Source organism: Ranitomeya imitator, chromosome 7 (genome assembly GCF_032444005.1).
Source record: "Ranitomeya imitator isolate aRanImi1 chromosome 7, aRanImi1.pri, whole genome shotgun sequence".
Classification (NCBI taxonomy): Eukaryota; Metazoa; Chordata; class Amphibia; order Anura; family Dendrobatidae; genus Ranitomeya; species Ranitomeya imitator.
This window is the reverse complement of record NC_091288.1, coordinates 165,845,332-165,867,380: the sequence shown is the minus strand read 5'-3', so window position 1 is coordinate 165,867,380 and position 22,049 is coordinate 165,845,332. Positions and strand designations below refer to the sequence as shown.

Genomic DNA, 22,049 nt, shown 5'->3' with positions numbered 1-22,049 from the left:
GAAAAAGTCATATACTGGCAGACTTTACCATACAATTTCTTTCTGCAGCCATTCCTACCAACGAAATGTCAAACTGGAAAAACATTTTTTTTTCTTTTATAATGTCCCAGTGGTTGGACCTCCAGCAGTCAATAGGAGATCCACTATGGGATAAATTTTGGTCCTGTAAATACCCCATTACCATCCGGTGTTCCTTTCTAGAAGAGCGGGACGTCTGGTTGCTTTGATGACTGTATAAGAAGCCTCTCCTGTAACGTTCCATGACAGGACCACTCTTCACATTCAGGCCTCGTGTTCCCCTGCGGTGGAGAGGTGGTTCCCACGCACACTTTCCATAATAGTATGTGGCACCATAGGGCACGTATTATAAGAGTAGATGCCATTGCGCAACCACTTCAATACAACACGGATGACAAAATGAAAAAAAAAAATCATCTTCCACTATTGAAAATGGTAAATCTAAGACTTCATAATGATGGATAACTCCTGTTATTTTTTTTCTAGCAGTTCTTTTTTTTTCTAGCACACAGACAAGAGGATTACACAAAGTATTAAACGGAAACTACCTAAAGAGCAAAACAATACAAAACCAATGATGTATCCCGTAAAATGATGAGAATACCATAGAACATCATTCACGCAGATCCATCCGGAACGCTATGGCTAGTGATTTCATCAATAGGCCATTTTCTTGATTTGAAGCAGAAGGTCATAACGCTGAAAGGGTCACAAAAAAATAAATAAAAAAATCAAACTATGCAATATTAACGCTTCCGAGCCCTCATCACAAGAACTCAACAGAAGACGAAGGTGAACGTCAATTGTGTCAGTGATGTGGATATAATATATACGGAAAGGGTTACGAGACGAAGCCAAAAAGCGAAGCAGAATTCACTGCAGGCATCATTGTACCGCAGCCAAATGCTCCTGATGCAGAACGACACTTGTGTGCGTTAATCAGGGCTGTGCGGGAGAAAACCAGACCTACAGATGAGAAAAAAATAACGTACGTAGAAAAGATATTGTAAAGGAAGACTGAACATTCATGTTGGGAGATTATTATTTGCCTCTGCACCCTGCATCATGTACAGCCAGGGCTTAACATAGGCCACCTCATTAGATGCAGACTGCAAATATACATGTACATAATGGAAACACTGACTGACTAATCAGAATCAGTGAGGATTGTCAAGAGTGCGCTCATCAAAAGAGACATTTCCAAAGACCTTGTCAAGATAATGAAAAGCAGCGAGCACTCAATCCTAGGGTATAGAATATGAAATATCGTAATAAAATAATATGACTAAGAAGAATATGTAAAATATAATAGACGGTATATAATATGCTACAGATGCCTAGAGGAGTGTACAGATTCCAAATCATCAGAAGAGGACCATTACACTACAGGGATGTCTAAACAGATCACTTAAAAATAATTTTTGATGTGAAAATCTTTTACCTGTGGGGGTCTAGGTGCCGAGACCCCACTGATCACTGATCTGAACAGAAGTGTTGTGCCAGTGATTGGCTCTACTCAGATAGTTCAGTAATAGGTGTACAAACTCACAAATTCTATGGACTCCACAGCAAAAGCAAAGCAGCAATTTCAGTACTATGACATGAGACCAGTAGAGTATTGCCTACTTTTTGAGCATTTTTGTTGCGGTCCTTTGAAAAGTCAGAAAACCCCTTAAGGCTATGTTCACATGGTGCCTGAAGGAGCTTTCCCAGGCGAAACTAGTGGCCGTTTTCCAGAACCGGGTATTGTTGCTGTCGTTCTTGAAGACGATTCTGCCACAAGTGCCTTTTTAAAAAAAATCAGAATGTTACTTCTATTAATTACTTCAGGTTTCCGCACTGTGAAGCAGTTAAAAGACGTGATGTAAGACAGAACATAACAATTTTATAGGTCCCTTTTTTGAATGGAGGGGAATAAAAGAAAGAAACTGTTCCAAAATCAGTGGAGTATTTAAACTCCGTTTACATTACAACATACAGAGAAAGGTTCTCTAACTCAGGGCAGAATGTTGGACCTAAAAATCAACAAAGTTCAAAAGGTAGACAATCACTTGTACATGGGCATTATTTTTTTCCACCCAATTATGAAACTTGGTCATCTGTCATTGGTATTGCCCTAAATATTTATCTCCAGAAATGTAGATTTGCGCACATAAACCTGAAAGATTGCAGTTCACCATCTTTTACTAACAATAAGTGGGATCAGGGCTCAGAAAATAACTTTCAATAAGGAGCATATTTGTTTACTCCCTTTAAAGAATAGTAAAACTTATTTTTAACTCGACTATAAAAAAAAGTTACGGTATTTATCCTATGAAACTAGTAGAAGTCTACTATAATTAATCACTTTCATATATACGAGCTACAAGTGAGTACAGGAGCCCCAGGAAAGCACAACACAAAGTCATTGATGATCCTAGAGCAGCGAGCCATAACCTTACTACTGAGTGGAAAGGTTGGGACATGGTATAGATCCAAGAAACATCAACTCACATGTCCAGAGGGTCAGTGCACCAGATTACTGAGCCAGCACAGACTGGTGTGGGAATGACGCAAGTAAATCGTGTAAGACGCACTGAGGTTGGCAAACCCTACGAGTCCAAGGGACAATGACCCTAAAATATCCTCAATATTGGATCTTCACGCAAAAATAGAGTTGAAAAAAACAAACTGTCATTTGTAGAACCCTAATCCAGAGGCCCCTGAGAAGTCCAGAGCCTTGCAAACCTCATTCTATCAGTCGACATCCCCAGGACCTATTCTCATTATATGGCGTCATGGTGGTCCTACAACCCAGAAGAGGGGCTGGAGATGTAGGTCGGAAAAGTTCAGTCCTTTAAATGTTTTTTTTTTTCTCAACTCTTCTCAGTTGCCCAACATGTTCAAGAGCATTTTGCAGAGGTCAGTACAATTTTATCATGAATAAACAGTGAACTGGCCCAACTATAACAAATCAAAAAATACAAAAACAGCCAAAATTTGGAGGAAAAAATCTTTTTAAATGTTAATTACAAATATATTAGTAATTTTCGAATCACGATTTCAGATATCCAAAGGAACCGATAACAGTAACCCTCACAGGCTTTGAATATGAATGTTCTTAAAAGTTTCTCATTTCTTACCTGCATTATTTTTTTCTCCTATTTTCCACTATACGGACAAGGACAAAATTCTTGTTACCCTTCTGTTAAGTAAAACCCACAATAGTCATTGAAATAACTGGAAACTGACAAAAGTAATTTTTTAAATTTAAATTTATTGAATATCAACTAGTGAGAATCAGACATTGCCTTTGATTTGTGGCTTAACAGAAAAATATCTATTAGAAAATATTAAAAGTAACCAGAACAAAAATAATTACATTCCTAGAAAAGATGGAAAATAATTTGACCACAGGGACATGTCAAACCGAAGTGTGTCCTGAAACTAGCAAGACAGGTGTCTACCAACTTGTAATCAGTCAGTCTGCCTACTTAAAGAGTGAAAGGTAGCTGCTGTGCTGTTTGTTATGTTGTGCATCACTATATACAGTGGGGCAAAAAAGTATTTAGTCAGTCAGCAATAGTGCAAGTTCCACCACTTAAAAAGATGAGAGGCGTCTGTAATTTACATAATAGGCAGACCTCAACTATGGGAGACAAACTGAGAAAAAAAAATCCAGAAAATCACATTGTCTGTTTTTTTAACACTTTTTTTGCATTTTATGGTGGAAAATAAGTATTTGGTCAGAAACAAACAATCAAGATTTCTGGCTCTCACAGACCTGTAACTTCTTCTTTAAGAGTCTCCTCTTTCCTCCACTCATTACCTGTAGTAATGGCACCTGTTTAAACTTGTTATCAGTATAAAAAGACACCTGTGCACACCCTCAAACAGCCTGACTCCAAACTCCACTATGGTGAAGACCAAAGAGCTGTCAAAGGACACCAGAAACAAAATTGTAGCCCTGCACCAGGCTGGGAAGACTGAATCTGCAATAGCCAACCAGCTTGGAGTGAAGAAATCAACAGTGGGAGCAATAATTAGAAAATGGAAGACATACAAGACCACTGATAATCTCCCTCGATCTGGGGCTCCACGCAAAATCCCACCCCGTGGGGTCAGAATGATCACAAGAACGGTGAGCAAAAATCCCAGAACCACGCGGGGGGACCTAGTGAATGAACTGCAGAGAGCTGGGACCAATGTAACAAGGCCTACCATAAGTAACACACTATGCCACCATGGACTCAGATCCTGCAGTGCCAGACGTGTCCCACTGCTTAAGCCAGTACATGTCCGGGCCCGTCTGAAGTTTGCAAGAGAGCATTTGGATGATCCAGAGGAGTTTTGGGAGAATGTCCTATGGTCTGATGAAACCAAACTGGAACTGTTTGGTAGAAACACAACTTGTCGTGTTTGCAAGAAAAAGAATACTGAGTTGCATCCATCAAACACCATACCTACTGTAAAGCATGGTGGTGGAAACATCATGCTTTGGGGCTGTTTCTCTGCAAAGGGGCCAGGACGACTGATCCAGGTACATGAAAGAATGAATGGGGCCATGTATCGTGAGATTTTGAGTGCAAACCTCCTTCCATCAGCAAGGGCATTGAAGATGAAACGTGGCTGGGTCTTTCAACATGACAATGATCCAAAGCACACCGCCAGGGCAACGAAGGAGTGGCTTCGTAAGAAGCATTTCAAGGTCCTGGAGTGGCCTAGCCAGTCTCCAGATCTCAACCCTATAGAAAACCTTTGGAGGGAGTTGAAAGTCCGTGTTGCCAAGCGAAAAGCCAAAAACATCACTGCTCTAGAGGAGATCTGCATGGAGAAATGGGCCAACATACCAACAACAGTGTGTGGCAACCTTGTGAAGACTTACAGAAAACGTTTGACCTCTGTCATTGCCAACAAAGGATATATTACAAAGTATTGAGATGAAATTTTGTTTCTGACCAAATACTTATTTTCCACCATAATATGCAAATAAAATGATTAAAAAACAGACAATGTGATTTTCTGGATTTTTATTTCTCAGTTTGTCTCCCATAGTTGAGGTCTACCTATGATGTAAATTACAGACGCCTCTCATCTTTTTAAGTGGTGGAACTTGCACTATTGCTGACTGACTAAATACTTTTTTGCCCCACTGTATATATATATACAGTTAGGGCCAGAAATATTTGGACAGTGACACAAGTTTTGTTATTTTAGCTGTTTACAAAAACATGTTCAGAAATACAATTATATATATATAATATGGGCTGAAAGTGCACACTCCCAGCTGCAATATGATAGTTTCCACATCCAAATCGGAGAAAGGGTTTAGGAATCATAGCTTCTGTAATGCATAGCGTCCTCTTTTTCAAGGGACCAAAAGTAATTGGACAATGGACTCTAAGGGCTGCAATTAACTCTGAAGGCATCTCCCTCGTTAACCTGTAATCAATGAAGTAGTTAAAAGGTCAGGGGTGGATTCCAGGTGTGTGGTTTTGCATTTGGAAGCTGTTGCTGTGAGCAGACAACATGCGGTCAAAGGAACTCTCAATTGAGGTGAAGCAGAACATCCTGAGGCTGAAAAAAAAGAAACAATCCATCAGAGAGATAGCAGACATGCTTGGAGTAGCAAAATCAACAGTTGGGTACATTCTGAGAAAAAAGGAATTGACTGGTGAGCTTGGGAACTCAAAAAGGCCTGGGCGTCCACGGATGACAACAGTGGTGGATGATCGCCGCATACTTAATTTGGTGAAGAAGAACCCGTTCACAACATCAACTGAAGTCCAGAACACTCTCAGTGAAGTAGGTGTATCTGTCTCTAAGTCAACAGTAAAGAGAAGACTCCATGACAGTAAATACAAAGGGTTCACATCTAGATGCAAACCATTCATCAATACCAAAAATAGACAGGCCAGAGTTAAATTTGCAGAAAAACACCTCAAGAAGCCAGCTCAGTTCTGGAAAAGTATTCTATGGACAGATGAGACAAAGATCAACCTGTACCAGAATGATGGGAAGAAAAAAGTTTGGAGAAGAAAGGGAACGGCACATGATCCAAGGCACACCACATCCTCTGTAAAACATGGTGGAGGCAACGTGATGGCATGGGCATGCATGGCTTTCAATGGCACTGGGTCACTTGTGTTTATTGATGACATAAGAGCAGACAAGAGTAGCCGGATGAATTCTGAAGTGTACCGGGATATACTTTCAGCCCAGATTCAGCCAAATGCTGCAAAGTTGATTGGACGGCGCTTCATAGTACAGATGGACAATGACCCCAAGCATACAGCCAAAGCTACCCAGGAGTTCATGAGTGCCAAAAAGTGGAACATTCTGCAATGGCCAAGTCAATCTCCAGATCTAAACCCAATTGAGCATGCATTTCACTTGCTCAAATCCAGACTTAAGACGGAAAGACCCACAAACAAGCAAGACCTGAAGGCTGCGGCTGTAAAGGCCTGGCAAAGCATTAAGAAGGAGGAAACCCAGCGTTTGGTGATGTCCATGGGTTCCAGACTTAAGGCAGTGATTGCCTCCAAAGGATTTGCAACAAAATATTGAAAATAAAAATATTTTGTTTGGGTTATGTTTATTTGTCCAATTACTTTTGACCTCCTAAAATGTGGAGTGTTTGTAAAGAAATGTGTACAATTCCTACATTTTCTATCAGATATTTTTGTTCAACCCTTCAAATTAAACGTTACAATCTGCACTTGAATTCTGTTGTAGAGGTTTCATTTCAAATCCAACGTGGTGGCATGCAGAGCCCAACTCGCGAAAATTGTGTCACTGTCCAAATATTTCTGGCCCTTACTGTATATAAGGGCAACCTTATATACACATACACATACACACACATATATAGATATACACACACATACACAGTACAGAACAAAAGTTTGGACACTTTCATTTAAAGATTTTTCTGTGTTTTCTTGACTATGACGTTTATAAATTCACACTGAAGGCATCAAAACTATGAATTAAAACGTGGAATTATTTATTTAACAAAAAAGTTTGAAACAACTGAAAATATGTCTTATATTCTAGGTTCTTCAAAGTAGCCACCTTTTGCTTTGATGACTGCTTTGCACACTCTTGGCATTCTCTTGATGAGCTTCAAGAGGTAGTCACCGGGAATGGTCTTCCAACAATCTTGAAGGAGTTCCCAGAGATGCTTAGCACTTGTTGGCCCTTTTGCCTTCACTCTGCGGTCCAGCTCACCCCAAACCATCTCGATTGTGTTCAGGTCTGGTGACTGTGGAGGCCAGGTCATCTGGTGTAGCACTTCATCACTCTCCTTCTTGGTCAAATAGCCCTTACACAGCCTGGAGGTGTGTTTGGGGTCATTGTCCTGTTGAAAAATAAAGGATTGTCTAACTAAACGCAAACTGGATGGAATAGCATGCTGCTGCAAGATGCTGTGGTAGCCATGCTGGTTAAGTATGCCTTCAATTTTGAATAAATCCCCAACAGTGTCACCAGCAAAGCACCCCACACCATCACACCACCTCCTCCATGCTTCACGGTGGGAACCAGGCATGTATAGTCCATCCATTCACCTTTTCTGCATCGCACAAAGACACGGTGGTTGGAACCAAAGATCTCAAATTTGGACTCATCAGACCAAAGCACAGATTTCCATTGGTCTAATATAGAAAAAGGAGCAGCATCCATTCCAGGTGAAAAATATATAAAGTCTTTATTCCACCACCATCATACAACGTTTCGGCCTGGCATGGCCTTTGTCAAGTACAAAATACAGCACACCTGGCCACCTTAAATAGTGTGGAGCCAAAATCAGGCACCAATCACTGACAGGGGGCGGCCTTTATTTAACAATGATCTAATAAATACATAAATCACGCTATTACACATAAAACATGCAAATGCCCACATAGTAATGACATCCCATAAATACAGAAAATATACAATCATTAAAAAGGCGACAGAGATCGTTCCAAACAGAAGCTGTCTTTTCATTTCCACTGGTCTAATGTCCATTCCTTGAATATAAGACATAATTTCAGTTGTTTCACACTTTTTTGTTAAGTATATAATTCCACATGTGTTAATTCATAGCTTTGATGCCTTCAGTGTGAATTTACAATTTTCATAGTCATGAAAATACAGAAAAATCTTTAAGTGAGAAGGTGTGTCCAAACTTTTGGTCTGTACTATATATATATATATATATATATATATATATATATATATATATATATATATATATATATATATATATATATATATATATATATATATATATATATGTATATATATATATATATATATATATATATATATATATATATATACACACACACATATACATACATATATATACATACATACATACATACACACACACACACGCACATATTCTGTTTGGGAAGCCTCAAATATCTAGGGCTCTGACAAGACGTCTGGGGCCAGAGCCCTAGATCTCTGGGGCTAGAGACGCCTCTGCACTATTGATGAGCAAGTATACTTGTTGCTCGGCTTTTTCCAAGCACGCTCGGGTGACCTCCGAGTATTTGTTAGTGTTCGGAGATTTAGTTTTCATCACCTCAGCTGAATGATTTACAGCTACTAGCCAGCCTGAGTACATGTGGGGGTTGCCTGGTTGCTAGGGAATCCCCACATGTAATCAAACTGTTTAGTAGTCGCAAATCATTCAGCTGCTGCAAGGAAAACTAAATCTCCGAGCAGTCATAAATACTCGGAGGACCCCCGAGCGTACCTGGGAAAACCCGAGCAACGAGTATACTCGCTCATCACTACTCTGCACCTTGCTTCTTCTACTGGCAGGGATGATGCTGGTGCATGATTTTGCTACTGCAGGGATTATCAGTCATATGGCTCAAACAACAGTAGCTTATCTGGGTAACGGAACAGAGAAAATAAGTTTAATTGATTTACTAATTCCCTTTGATGGGTAATTTATTTTAAGAAGGAGAACGCAATGGTTTGTTGTAGTTGATTCATGCAAATCAAGAAAATCTCTGTGGATGTTCTCATAAACGAGACTTTCTTCCAGGTTAAGTAACTAACCAATCAATAAGTACAGAATTAATTGATCTGTATAAAGCATTTCTCAAGTTACCGAAGTTTTTCTCTCTGAACAGGATATCTGTAAAGGCCAGAGTATATCAACTGTACATCATCCATCCCTTGGAAGTGCATGTGGAGCTGCTTACTTAAACCATATTTAGCATTCACAGTGGAGTATAGATTTCTCCTGTAAATCAACATTTTTTAACCTCTTAAAGGGAATCTATCACCAGGTTTTTGCCACTTAACCTAAAGCAGCGTAATGTAGAGACAGAGACTCTGATTTCAGTGATGCGTCACTTGCAGGGCTGCTTAATGTAGTTGTGATACAATCACGGTTATCAGCAGGAGATTATTATTAGAAGACTAGTAAACCTGCTGCCAGGTAATCAAGCATATTCATGACTAAACAGAGGTGTGGGAGGGGTAATACAGAGCTCAGCATTCAGAAAACTGATACATGTACCGCAGATAAACCGGTGATTTTATCAAAATAATAGCAAGCATACGAGAGAGGGGCTGTGGGAGGCATATTGCAATATATAGAGGAGCTGCGAGGCCCTCATACTAGATATAGGGGAGCTGCGAGGCCCTCATACTAGATATAGAGGAGCTGCGAGGCCCTCATACTAGATATAGGGGGGCTGCGAAGCCCTCATACTAGATATAGGGGAGCTGCGAGGCACTCCTACTAGATCTAGGGGAGCTGTGAGGGCCTCATACTAGATCTAGGGGGGCTGCGAGGCCCTCATACTAGATATAGAAGATCAGTGAGGCCCTCATACTAGATATAAGGGAGCTGCGAGGCCCTCATACTAGCTATAGGGGAGCTGCAAGGCCCTCATACTAGCTATAGGGGAGCTGCAAGTCCCTCATACTAGATATAGGGGAGCTGCGAGTCCCTCATACTAGCTATAGGGGAGCTGCAAGGCCTTCATACTAGCTATAGGGGAGCTGCGAGTCCCTCATACTAGATATAGGGGAGCTGCGAGGCCCTCATACTAGATATAGGGGAGCTGCGAGGCCCTCATACTAGATATAGAGGAGCTGCGAGGCCCTCATACTAGATATAGGGGAGCTGTGAGGCCCTCATACTAGATATAGGGGAGCTGCAAGGCCCTCATACTAGAGGAGCTGCAAGGCCCTCATACTAGATATAGGGGAGCTGCGAGGCCCTCATACTAGATATAGGGGAGCTGCGAGGCCCTCATACTAGATATAGGGGAGCTGCGAGGCCCTCATACTAGATCTAGGGGAGCTGCGAGGCCCTCATACTAGATATAGAGGAGCTGCGAGGCCCTCATACTAGATATAGGGGAGCTGCGAGGCCCTCATACTAGATATAGAAGATCAGTGAGGCCCTCATACTAGATATAGAGGAGCTGCGAGGCCCTCATACTAGCTATAGGGGAGCTGCGAGTCCCTCATACTAGATATAGGGGAGCTGCGAGGCCTTCATACTAGCTATAGGGGAGCTGCGAGTCCCTCATACTAGATATAGGGGAGCTGCGAGGCCCTCATACTAGATATAGAGGAGCTGCGAGGCCCTCATACTAGATATAAGGGAGCTGCGAGGCCCTAATACTAGATAAAGAGGAGCTGCGAGGCCCTCATACTAGATAGAGGAGCTGCGAGGCCCTCATACTAGATATAGAGGAGCTGCGAGGCTGCGAGTATCACAGGTGCTCTAGTGACATGTTCAAGTCCCCACAGTTGCATGTTTCGCGACTGTTAGGCTACTTTCACACTTCCGTCTGTACGGGTCTGTCGCAAACCGTCGGCCCGACGTACGTTGTGCAAAATAGTGCACAACGTGGGCAGCGGATGCTGTTTTCAGACGCATCCGCTGCCCATTATGAGTTCCGGGGAGGAGGGGGCGGAGTTTCGGCCACGCATGCGCGGTCGAAAATAGCGGACGCGTCGCACAAAAAAAAGTTACATTGAACTTTTTTTGTGACGACGGTCCGCCAATTACCGACGCATCAAGTGCACGACGTATGGAACGTGTGTCCATACGTCACGATGCGTCAGTAATACAAGTCTATGTGCAAAAAACGCATACTGCGGGCAACTTTGCAGGATGCGTTTATTGCACAGAACGACGCATTGCAACGTCTTTATAAAGATGGAAGTGTGAAAATAGACTTAAACACCCAGAAAACATGCAGTGATTGGCAGACAAACATGCGGACGTGGGAACTTGTCACTTGGTTCCTGAGCACCCTCGACAAACTAGAGTAACGAGCACTAGCGCTCATCATCAATAGTCACCCACTTTAACCTCCAGTCTTTCTTGGCAGGCAGCACTGGCCATGACCACTGTAGCCAATCATTAAAAACACACATGCAGCAGAAGCATGTCTCCGCTAGAGTTTTATCAAAACCAAATACCAGAAAGTATCAAATACAAAGCAATTTTATTGATCACATGACATACCAAAAAGAAACAAAAAGCCCAGTGTGTCATCAACGTAATAAAAACGCATTTTTAAAAAAAATGCAAAAAAACTAATTTACCTAATAGTTTCAAAAATGCTGTAGAAAATCTGGAAAATCAAAAAGTGAAATACTCATCATGGGAATGTTGCCGAATAGGTGTGTGTGTGTGTGTGTGTGTGTGTGTGTGGAGGGGGGGGGGGGGGGGGGGTTGGCATCTCTAACAAAATTGCTGCGTATAAAGCCATCCACATAAGGATATTTGTAGTTATTAGTTTTGAAGATAAAACCAATTTGTTGTAGAGGGCAGTAGATTGGGGCAATTACAGGATAGTATACTAGGCAAAAGTCAGAATCAATTAGCCGGGATATCCTACCAAAGAGTATTCACCCACCCACAAGATAGATGATAAATGGAGGAAATTGTGAACTTATTCACAAATGGATTGCATATTTTTAATGGTTGATAACCCATGCTGCCATTACCAAGAAAGCAATTTTCACTTAAATGCAATTTGAATCGAACCCACAGTAATAATCACCAATTAGAAAAATAATTTCACCTGATTAGGATATCATACCATAAAGACTGAACTGTGTTTGCTCCCTATATTAATCTGCCTATACCGCTATACAGTGCCTTGCGAAAGTATTCGGCCCCCTTGAACTTTTCAACCTTTTCCAACATATCGTGCTTCAAACATAAAGATACCAAATGTGAATTTTTGGTGAAGAATCAACAACAAGTGGAACACAAATGTGAAGTTGAACGAAATGTATTGGTTATTTTACATTTTTGTGGAAATTCAAAAACTGAAAAGTGGGGCGTGCAATATTATTCGGCCCCTTTACTTTCAGTGCAGCAAACTCACTCCAGAAGTTCATTGTGGATCTCTGCATGATCCAATGTTGTCCTAAATGTCTAATGATGATAAATATAATCCACCTGTGTGTAATCAAGTCTCCATATAAATGCACCTGCTCTGTGATAGTTTCAGGGTTCTGTTTGAAGCACAGAGTGCATCATGGAGACCAAGGAACACAACAGACAGGTTCGTGATACTGTTGTGGAGAAGTTTAAAGCCGGATTTGGATACAAAATGATTTCCAAAACTTTAAACATCCCAAGGAGCACTGTGCAAGTGATCATATTGAAATGGAAGGAGTATCATACCACTGCAAATCTACCAAGACCCGGCCGTCCCTCTAAACTTTCATCTCAAACAAGGAGAAGACTGATCAGAGATGCAGCCAAGAGGCCCATGATCACTCTGGATGAACTGCAGACATCTACAGCTGAGGTGGGACATTCTGTCCATAGGACAACAATCAGTCGTACACTGCACAAATCTGGCGTTTATGGAAGAGTGGCAAGAAAAAAGCCATTTCTCAAAGATATCCATAAAAACTGTTGTTTGCAACAAGCCATCTGGGAGAAACACCAAACATGTTGAAGAAGGTGCTCTGGTCAGATGAAACCAAAATCGAACTTTTGGCAACAATGCTAAACGATATGTTTGGCGTAAAGGCAACACAGCTCATCACCCTGAACACACCATCCCCACTGTCAAACATTGTGAAGGCAGTACCATGGTTTGGGCCTGCTTTTCTTCAGCAGGGACTGGGAAGATGGTTAGAATCGGGAAGATGGATGGAGCCAAATACAGGACTATTCTTGAAGAAAACCTGTTGGAGTATGCAAAAGACCTGAGACTGGGACGGAGATTTGTCTTCCAACAAGACAATGATCCCAAACATAAAGCAAAAGCTACAATTTAATGGTTCACAAATAAGCACAAATGTGCTGTTCACAAACGATCTCCATCAAATCTCACTGAGCTCGAGCTGTTTTCCAAGGAAAAATGGGCAAGAATTTCAGTCTCTCGATGTTCAATACTGATAGAGACATACCCCAAGCAACTTGCAGCTGTAATCGCAGCAAAAGGTGGCGCAACAAAGTATTAAGTTAAAGGGGCTGAATAATATTGCACGCCCCACTTTTCAGTTTTGAATTTTAAAAAAATTTAAAATAACCAATAAATTTCGTTCAACTTCACAATTGTGTTCCACTTGTTGTTGATTCTTCACCAAAAATTACATTTGTTATCTTTATGTTTGAAGAATGATATGTGGGAAACGGTTGAAAAGTTCCAGGGGGCCGAATACTTTCGCAAGGCACTATAGCAATTTCCTTGGGTGGTTCAACCATAAGTCCCAAGCAGCACACCCGCTGTCTTGGTGTCATATTTGACACAGAACTTTCCTTTATTTCCCAATATCCAATCACTCATTCACTCGTGTCACCTGCATCTTAAAAATATTTCCAAAATCCAACCTTTTCTCACCTTTGAAACTGGAAAGAAAGGTTACTGTTGCTCTTATTCATTCCCATCTGGATTACTGCAACACTCTTCTAATCAGTCTCCCTCTTACCAAACTTTATCCCATCCAATCAATCCTGAATGCGGCAGCCAGGGTTGTATTTCTGTTCAGCCGCTTCACCAATGCCTCCACCACCCTGTGCCATCCATTGCACTGGTTGCCCATCCACTTCAGAATACAATACAAACGTATCACTCTCGCCCACAAAGCTCTCCACAGTTCTGCACCACCCTCCTTCAACTCTATCACCCGACTTGTGCTCTCCACTTGGTAACAGATCTTAGACTTACATCATCCATAATTTTAACCTCCATCTCCAAGACCTCTCTCGTGTTGCACCAGTTTTCTGGAATGCACTACCCCTAACAATCTGGCCAATACCTAGCCCCCATGCTTTTAAGCATCATTCGCCTCCTCCCCTTCATTATAATCACACACCGACTGTAGTATAATGATCACCCCCACACAGAGAACATAGTTTTATAAATGTACAAATATTTAACTAAAATCGATTGCCATAGCCCCCCCCATCACAAAAGGTCCAGAGCACTGCTTCACTACTGTCACATTATATACAGTACATAACCAGCTTATACAGCCTACTCCTAAAGTACAATGCTCCTCTCACCTCTTGTACACTGCCCCATCATACAGTAACTCGTTCTTCTAAAAGGTGTGTCTTCAACATACGCGTACAGGGTGCTACGATATCAAGGTGTACTAATAATTCTGCTGTGCATGCAGACTTAAAGATACAGTGCCGCTAAAGCACTCGGACACATTTACAACTGAAAGAGTATTATGTCCACCAGGTGATTTAAAAGGTATACAGTGCTAAAACCCTCAGAAGCCCTAAGTAGTTAATAGCGGACAAGCCCCTCTTATTGATCATGAATTTAAGCCCCTGTTTCTTGAAAGTCACAGCAGTCTGACTATCAGCTATAGATATAGGTGAGAAATTATAATTTACATGGGTAAAATTCCATTATGTACAGTCCAGCTGTTTAAGTACATAATGTAGAAAATCTCCTGAAAAAAAAAAAATAATCAAGTGAAAGCTTTTTTGTTGCATAGAGCAATTGTGTTAAATACAAAAGAGCAAATGACAAACACTTTAAAAAGAAAAACAATGCAAGGGGAAAATAGAAAAACCTAAAGCTTGCTGTGAGACTGGAACTAGCACAACTCTGTTGGGTGTCCCGGGACCAAGGGCTCCTTCCCTGTCCTTTACGCTAGGGGTGCCCTAGCTTGCCCTGCTCCCCGGATTACTTCTGATGGTGAAGACGCAGAGGCCACGTACCTTGCCTTAGCTCCTTAATCCACTCTCAGTCTGTACCCTTCTCCCACCCACGGAAGAGTGGAGTAGTTGTGTATCGTAGTACACCAATCACACTAACAAGGTAATACGAACAGGTGTAACGAAACATACCAAACATACAAATATACTCACAGCCAAAAGCAGTGGAGGAACTGTTAGATACAGAGGTTTGTCCCACAAGTCTTGGGGATTCAAACACTTGTGGAGCAGCCCCTTGACCGCCTGCCCCCACAGCCAACAGAGGCACCCAGTATCCAGTCAGTGAGATGTAACGCCCCTGCCCATGTTTGCTCATCCAGGTGTCAGTGGTGAAATTTACCATGGCAGACATAGATTTCTTCAGGTAATGAGTGATGTCTGCAACATGCTGATGTAGCTCAGGCCCAGATTTCTTAAATAAATAATGGCGACTGGGCAACTGGTACTGGGGGACTGTGACAGCTATCAACTTTCTGAAAGTCTGTATCTACCAGGCGGAAAGGCAGCATTTCTATGTACCAACAGATTGGAAATGGTGGAGTTCAAGCTCTTAGTGTCACAGCTCTGTTGTAGGGTGTATCAGGACAAGGGGCTCCTTCCCTGTCCCCAATGCTAGGTGGTGCCCTAGCTCGCCCTGCTCCCTGGATTACCTCTGATGATAAAAATGCCGGGGCCACATACCTTGCCTTAGCTCCTGAATCCGCCTTCAGTCTGTACCCTTCCCCCACCCAGGGAAGAGGGGAGTAGTAGTATTCCATAGTACACCAACCAGACTAACCAGGTAATAAGAACAGGGGTAACGGAAAATATCAAACATACAAATATACTCATACATAGCAGAGGAATGCACCAGTGAAGGAAGGATGGGGGTTAAACCAAAGTAGGTGAAGGGAACTATCACACACTCAAAACCTAGCAACAGTCACAGATAAATCCACCAAACATCTCCAATAATTACCAACAACCTACAGCCATGCAACATAAGCCAGCTCTGACAAGGAGTGCTAGCCAGGGCCCAGTACATATAGGATATGGGAGTGGTTAACAGTGCAGAGCTAAGAGACTTAAAGCTCCAGGAGCTATCAACTGGGCAAATTAACCCCGGCACTTCCAAAATAAATTTACACCATTTAATATGAAGGTGAAGTGCTTGTACTCAGTGAACAGAAGCAATCAGATGCTGCGGTCTTCTGGCTCCTCTCGGTCGCCAAAACCCTATTACAGGCACCCATTACATTTAATTACTATGGAAACACATTTTGACTCCCCTGTGATTAATTTTCAGTGCCCATGTCACATGAATTAGCCAATGAACTATGACTTCAGTGTTTTAAAGAACCACATGGTAGGCTCTTTCCTTTGTTATAATGGTGAAGACAAAAGAGCTGTCTGAGGACATCAGAACTACTATTAGCAAACACAAGACTTCCAAAAGGCACAAGGCCATCTTCAAAGACCTTGGTATCCCAGTTTCAACAGTGTGCAACTTTAAGAAGTTTGCCAAGCATGGTACTGTCAAGAGCCTCCCTGGACATGAGGGAAACAGGAAAATTGACAAGAGAGGTCTTCGATTACACAGGTCTGCGACTAAAAAGCTGTTTGATTATTTTCATCTAATTTCCATGTATTTTGGTGTGCTGAAAACAAAAAAAAAAAAAAGAAAAAAATCCTGGACATCAGGATTTGCCACAAAATGCAAAATTCTCTTCAAATTTAGTACATTTTTCTCAATTTTTGGTATTTTTTTTTATCTTAGGGTTTTGAAAGTCAAAATTACTATTAATTAATTCACATCAATGCATTGAAGATATACAATGCCAAAAAAATATAACTTAAAAAAAAAAAAGAACTTTCAGAGTGAGCTAATGAAACCAGCATCGACATGTTGCAAGCTGAACGAGCAGGCTCTGACATGCCCGGGCTTGATTCAATTGTTTTATCTTGGTTCTCGCCTGTTCACACTTTTTCATCTCAGTTCGTGTTAGCTCGTCATATTCAACCGTGTTTCCCAAAATTAGCATTATGGCTCAGCGGAAGTGTATTAATTCGCCTGACAGTTTGTTACATTTGTGGTGAATATACAGTGTTGAAGCAACAGCTGAATATTACAAACTTTGTGAAAAAAGTATACTTCGCTTATTTCGGACTAAAGCTTGGAGATCAAGATAAAGCAGGGAAGATGGAGCATTGCAATGATGGCAGACTACTGTTGGACGCTTCAGAAAGACATTCCAGATGCTACTCACAAGCGTAAATGTACCAAGAGAAGCCTCACAGGGAAGAATCGATTTTCATGAAACATTTGTAATAAAAAATTAATTTTATGAGTCTATTTTCATTTATTTAGAGGTATTGTCTTATTTAACATAGTTGCTTAAATTGTCAGAAAACGTGATTTCCTATGACAAAACGGAGGTCATTTTCGGATTCAGCGCACTTAAAAACAAAGATTACGTGGAATAACCAAAACAGCTCTTGAAAAACTTTTTTTTGGCAGACCTGTGTTATTTGGGTCAATTGGTGGAAAAAACACCACATCAAACATCCAAAGACCTGAAGGCCAACCTGCAACTGTCTGGGGTTATGGATTCAACAAGTACCATACATCGCACACTAAACTAAGCAGATTTTAAATCGGCGAAAGCCAAGGAACAAAGAAACCACAATTGTTCTGGGAAAATATTCTGTATACAGATTAAACAAAAATAGAGCTTTTTGGCAACACAAAGCAAGTTTGTTTACAGACAGTGCAATGAAACTTACAAGGAAAAGAACATTTAAGAATAGTTAAGCATGGTGGAGGATCCATAATGCTGTGGGGTTTCTTTGCTGCGTCTGATACCAGAAGCCTTGAACGTATCACAAGAATCATGAAATCAGAGCATTATCAAGAGATTTTAGATCAAAACTTCCTACCCTGTGAGTCGAAGATCACGGTTCCTCCAGCAAGACAATAACCCAAATCACACATCCAAAAGTACACATGAATGGTTGAAAAAGAAAAACAATGGACTGTTTTAAAATGGCTATCAATGAGTACTGACCTCAAAGCCATTAAAAATCTTTAGGGTGAGCTGAAATCTGCAATTGGGAAGAAGAACCCTGCAAACATTCAAGAGCCTGAACAAACTGCAAAGGAAGACTGGGAGAAAATACCAGCTGAAAAGTCAAAGAAGCTTATTGATGGCTGCAAGAAACGTTTGGAGGCTGTCATCAATGCCAAAGGATGTGCAACCAAGTATTACTTAGGGGTGCCTTTATTGCTGCACATGTTCCTTCTGAAAAACAATGTTTTGTTGTTGTATTACTTTGAACCACTAATTAAAAATTCCTGAGGATATAACTTTGGTACATTTCCATTTATTTCTGAAGATGTTGTACAGTCTATGAAAAAAAAAAATGAAAAAGGTGCCAATAATGGCGAGCAGCATTGTATATACAGTACAGATAAAGTTTGGACACACTTTCTCATTTAAAGATTTTTCTGTATTTTCATGACTATGAAAATGGTAAATTCACACTGAAGGCATCAAAACTATGAATTAACATGTGGAATTACAGTATATACTTAACAAAAAAGTGTGAAACAACTGAAATTATGTGTCATATTCTACTGTAGGTTCTTCAAATCAGCCACCTTTTGCTTTGATGACTGCTTTGCACACTCTTGGCATTCTCTTGATGAGCTTCAAGAGGTAGTCACCGGGAATGGTCTTCCAACAATCTTGAAGGAGTTCACAGAGATGCTTAGCACTTTTTGGCCTTTTGCCTTCACTCTGCGGTCCAGCTCACCCCAATCCATCTTGATTGGATTCAGGTCTGGTGACTGTGGAGGCTAGGTCATCTAACGTAGCCCCCCCATCAATCTCCTTCTTGGTCAAATAGCCCTTACACAGCCTGGAGGTGTGTTTGGGGTCATTGTCATTGAAAAATAAATGATGGTCCAACTAAACGCAAACAGAATGGAATAGCATGCCGCTGCAAGATGCTGTGGTAGCCATGCTGGTTCAGTGTGCCTTCAATTTTTAATAAATCTACAACATTGTCACCAGCAAAGCACCCCCACACCATCACACCTCCTCCTCCATGCTTCACGGTGGGAACCAGGCATGTAGAGTCCATCTGTTCACCTTTTCTGCGTCGCACAAAGACACGGTGGTTGGAGCCAAAGATCTCAAATTTGGACTCATCAGACCAAAGCACAGATTCCCACTGGACTAATGTCCATTCCTTGTGTTCTTTAGCGCAAATAAGTCTCTTCTGCTTGTTGCCTGTCCTTAGCAGTGGTTTCCTAGTAGCTATTTTACCATGAAGGCCTGCTGCACAAAGTCTCCTCTTAACAGTTGTTGTAGAGATGTGTCTCCTGCTAGAACTCTGTGTGGCATTGACCTGGTCTCCAATCTGAGCTGCTGTTAACCTGCGATTTCTGAGGCTAGTGACTCGGATAAACTTATCTTCAGAAGCAGAGGTGACTCTTGGTCTTCCTTTCCTGTGGCGGTCCTCATGTGAGCCAGTTTCTTTGTAGCGCTTGATGGTTTTTGCAACTGCACTTGGGGACACTTTCAAAGTTTTCCCAATTTTTCAGACTGACTAACCTTCATTTCTTAAAGTAATGATGGCCACTCGTTTTTATTTACTTAGCTGCTTTTTTCTTGCCATAATACAAATTCTAACAGTCTATTCAGTAGGACTATCAGCTGTGTATCCACCAGACTTCTGCTCAACACAACTGATGGTCCCAACCCCATTTATAAGGCAAGAAATCCCCCTTATTAAACCTGACAGGGCACACCTGTGAAGTGAAAACCATTCCCGGTGACTACCTCTTGAAGCTCATCAAGAGAATGCCAAGAGTGTGCAAAGCAGTCATCAAAGCAAAAGGTGGCTACTTTGAAGAACCTAGAATATAAGACATATTTTCAATTGTTTCACACTTTTTTGTTAAGTATATAATTCCACATGTCTTAATTCATAGTTTTGATGCCTTCAGTGTGAATTTACAATTTTCATAGTTATGAATATACAGAAAAATCTTTAAATGAGAAGGTGTGTCCAAACTTTTGGTCTGTACTGTAGGTATACACACAATTAGTGATGAGAGAAATTGCTCGGATAAGGCATTATAAAAACATGCTCGGGTGGTAACCGAGTGACTTCGGTGCGCTCAAATAATATGTCAGAGTCCCGGCAGCTGTTCAACAGCCACAACACAGTCCGGGATTGCCTGTTTGTTAGACAATCACTACACCACACACGATCCTTCATACATTCCGTATTTCAGAACAGCTGGTGAAACATTGCTCCAGATTGCAGCAGACTAGCGATGACGTGGTTGTTTTTTCCGATTTCCACCGCATTGCCCTCTTTTTCGTCACTTGTTCTCACTTTGCTTTCCCAGTTCTTTCCCTGAATGGGATTGCCAAGGTTACCAATTTGCTATGTTTGTTCTACGGAATAAAAGCGGAACAATAGCTGCCAAGTATAAAAAAAAAAGGCAATCCACAATTCACACTTCTCATATTTATTGATTTCATAGAACAGAGGACGCCGGGAGCATTCTTCATGGTGAAGGAGATGTCGAGGTTAAAACGGTTTTAGAAATACTTTCAATGTAGTCTTCTGTAATTTATCATCCCTGATCATCACTGAAGGCTTCACACAAAACCACCATCATGCGAAAAAAGAGATTTAACGATGGAAATAGTCTTACGAGAAGGTTTCCAATGGGCGTCACTGGGTCATCACTGCCCCATCACCGCTATTCGTGCGGCATAAGAAACAAATACAGAAATGTCTGCTTGTGTAAGGCGGTTGGGAGAAAAATAGAACAGAGCTAAAGGGGACAGGCTGTATGTTCGGCTGTACGATGCGATTTCCGAATGCTTGGCTGGTTACAAAGCAGAAAGAGTTCAAATACGATGTAAGAAAGTCACATCCGTCTCACCAAAATCCAAGAGCCACTTTGTATTCAAATTGGAGGTAATCTTAAAAAAACAAGCAAATAAAAAAAAACTTGTAATATGCGATTACTCTACAAAAAGGACTCAAAGAGCAGCTTGGAAATTTTTGTTATGTTAAAAGCTGGAAATCAGTAGCTGTCATCCAATTGTTCATCCCCCAACAACCACTGGGGTGATTTTTTTTGTAAAGGATGCCACTTAAAAGGGAGATTCTTGTAACCATAGTTAAAATTGTGAAGTTTTTGTAAAAACAAGAAACTGTAGCTTTAGTAGATTACTACTTATTAAAAATCCTCTTATGAAGAATGAAGGGTATTTTTTTTTTTTTTTTTTACAGCTTGTTGCCCAGATTACAGGCCACCACTGCAGTTCATCAGTGGTGGCTAATATCCTAGGCAAGGAGCAAAGCACAAACGATTTCCAATAGAACAGGAAGCGCTGCTCTGAAGCTGGCTAGATTACTGAATTAGGGCACCGTCAGAGAGCCACATAAAATCTGACCGAGATCGGAACGCAATGCACGTAGTGGCTGGTGGCTCTCCCGGTCTGAGAAATATATGCAACTGTCATGTTCGGATCGGGAGAGCCGCCAGCCAGTCTGTGTTCCGATCTCGGTCTGATTTATAAGGCCGCCTGACTGCACCCTTAGCCCAACTTCAGTATCTATATGCTTCTTTGATGCTTTCGGTATTGGGGTGTGCACAGATCAGGCCAGCAGCACAATAATGCGCTGTCCAAACTATCAATCCGGAGCACTACTACACAGCCAGGAAGCAGGGGAGCGATGCGCTCCTGCAGAAGTTGAGAAAAAAAACTTCTTAATCTTGAAACATCTGTATCTCTAGTCCTCGGTAAGATCCAAACCTAGAACTTTGGGGTAACAATGCTAACCACTGAGCCAAGGTGATGCTGCCTAT

General features: G+C 41.3%; 1 protein-coding gene across 3 annotated transcripts in view; it reads right to left on the bottom strand.

Moving 5' to 3' along the window:
* Positions 1 to 22,049, bottom strand: part of ABAT (4-aminobutyrate aminotransferase) — a 187,060-nt gene that overhangs the window by 81,765 nt on the left and 83,246 nt on the right. The gene's annotated exons all lie outside the window — the stretch shown is intronic.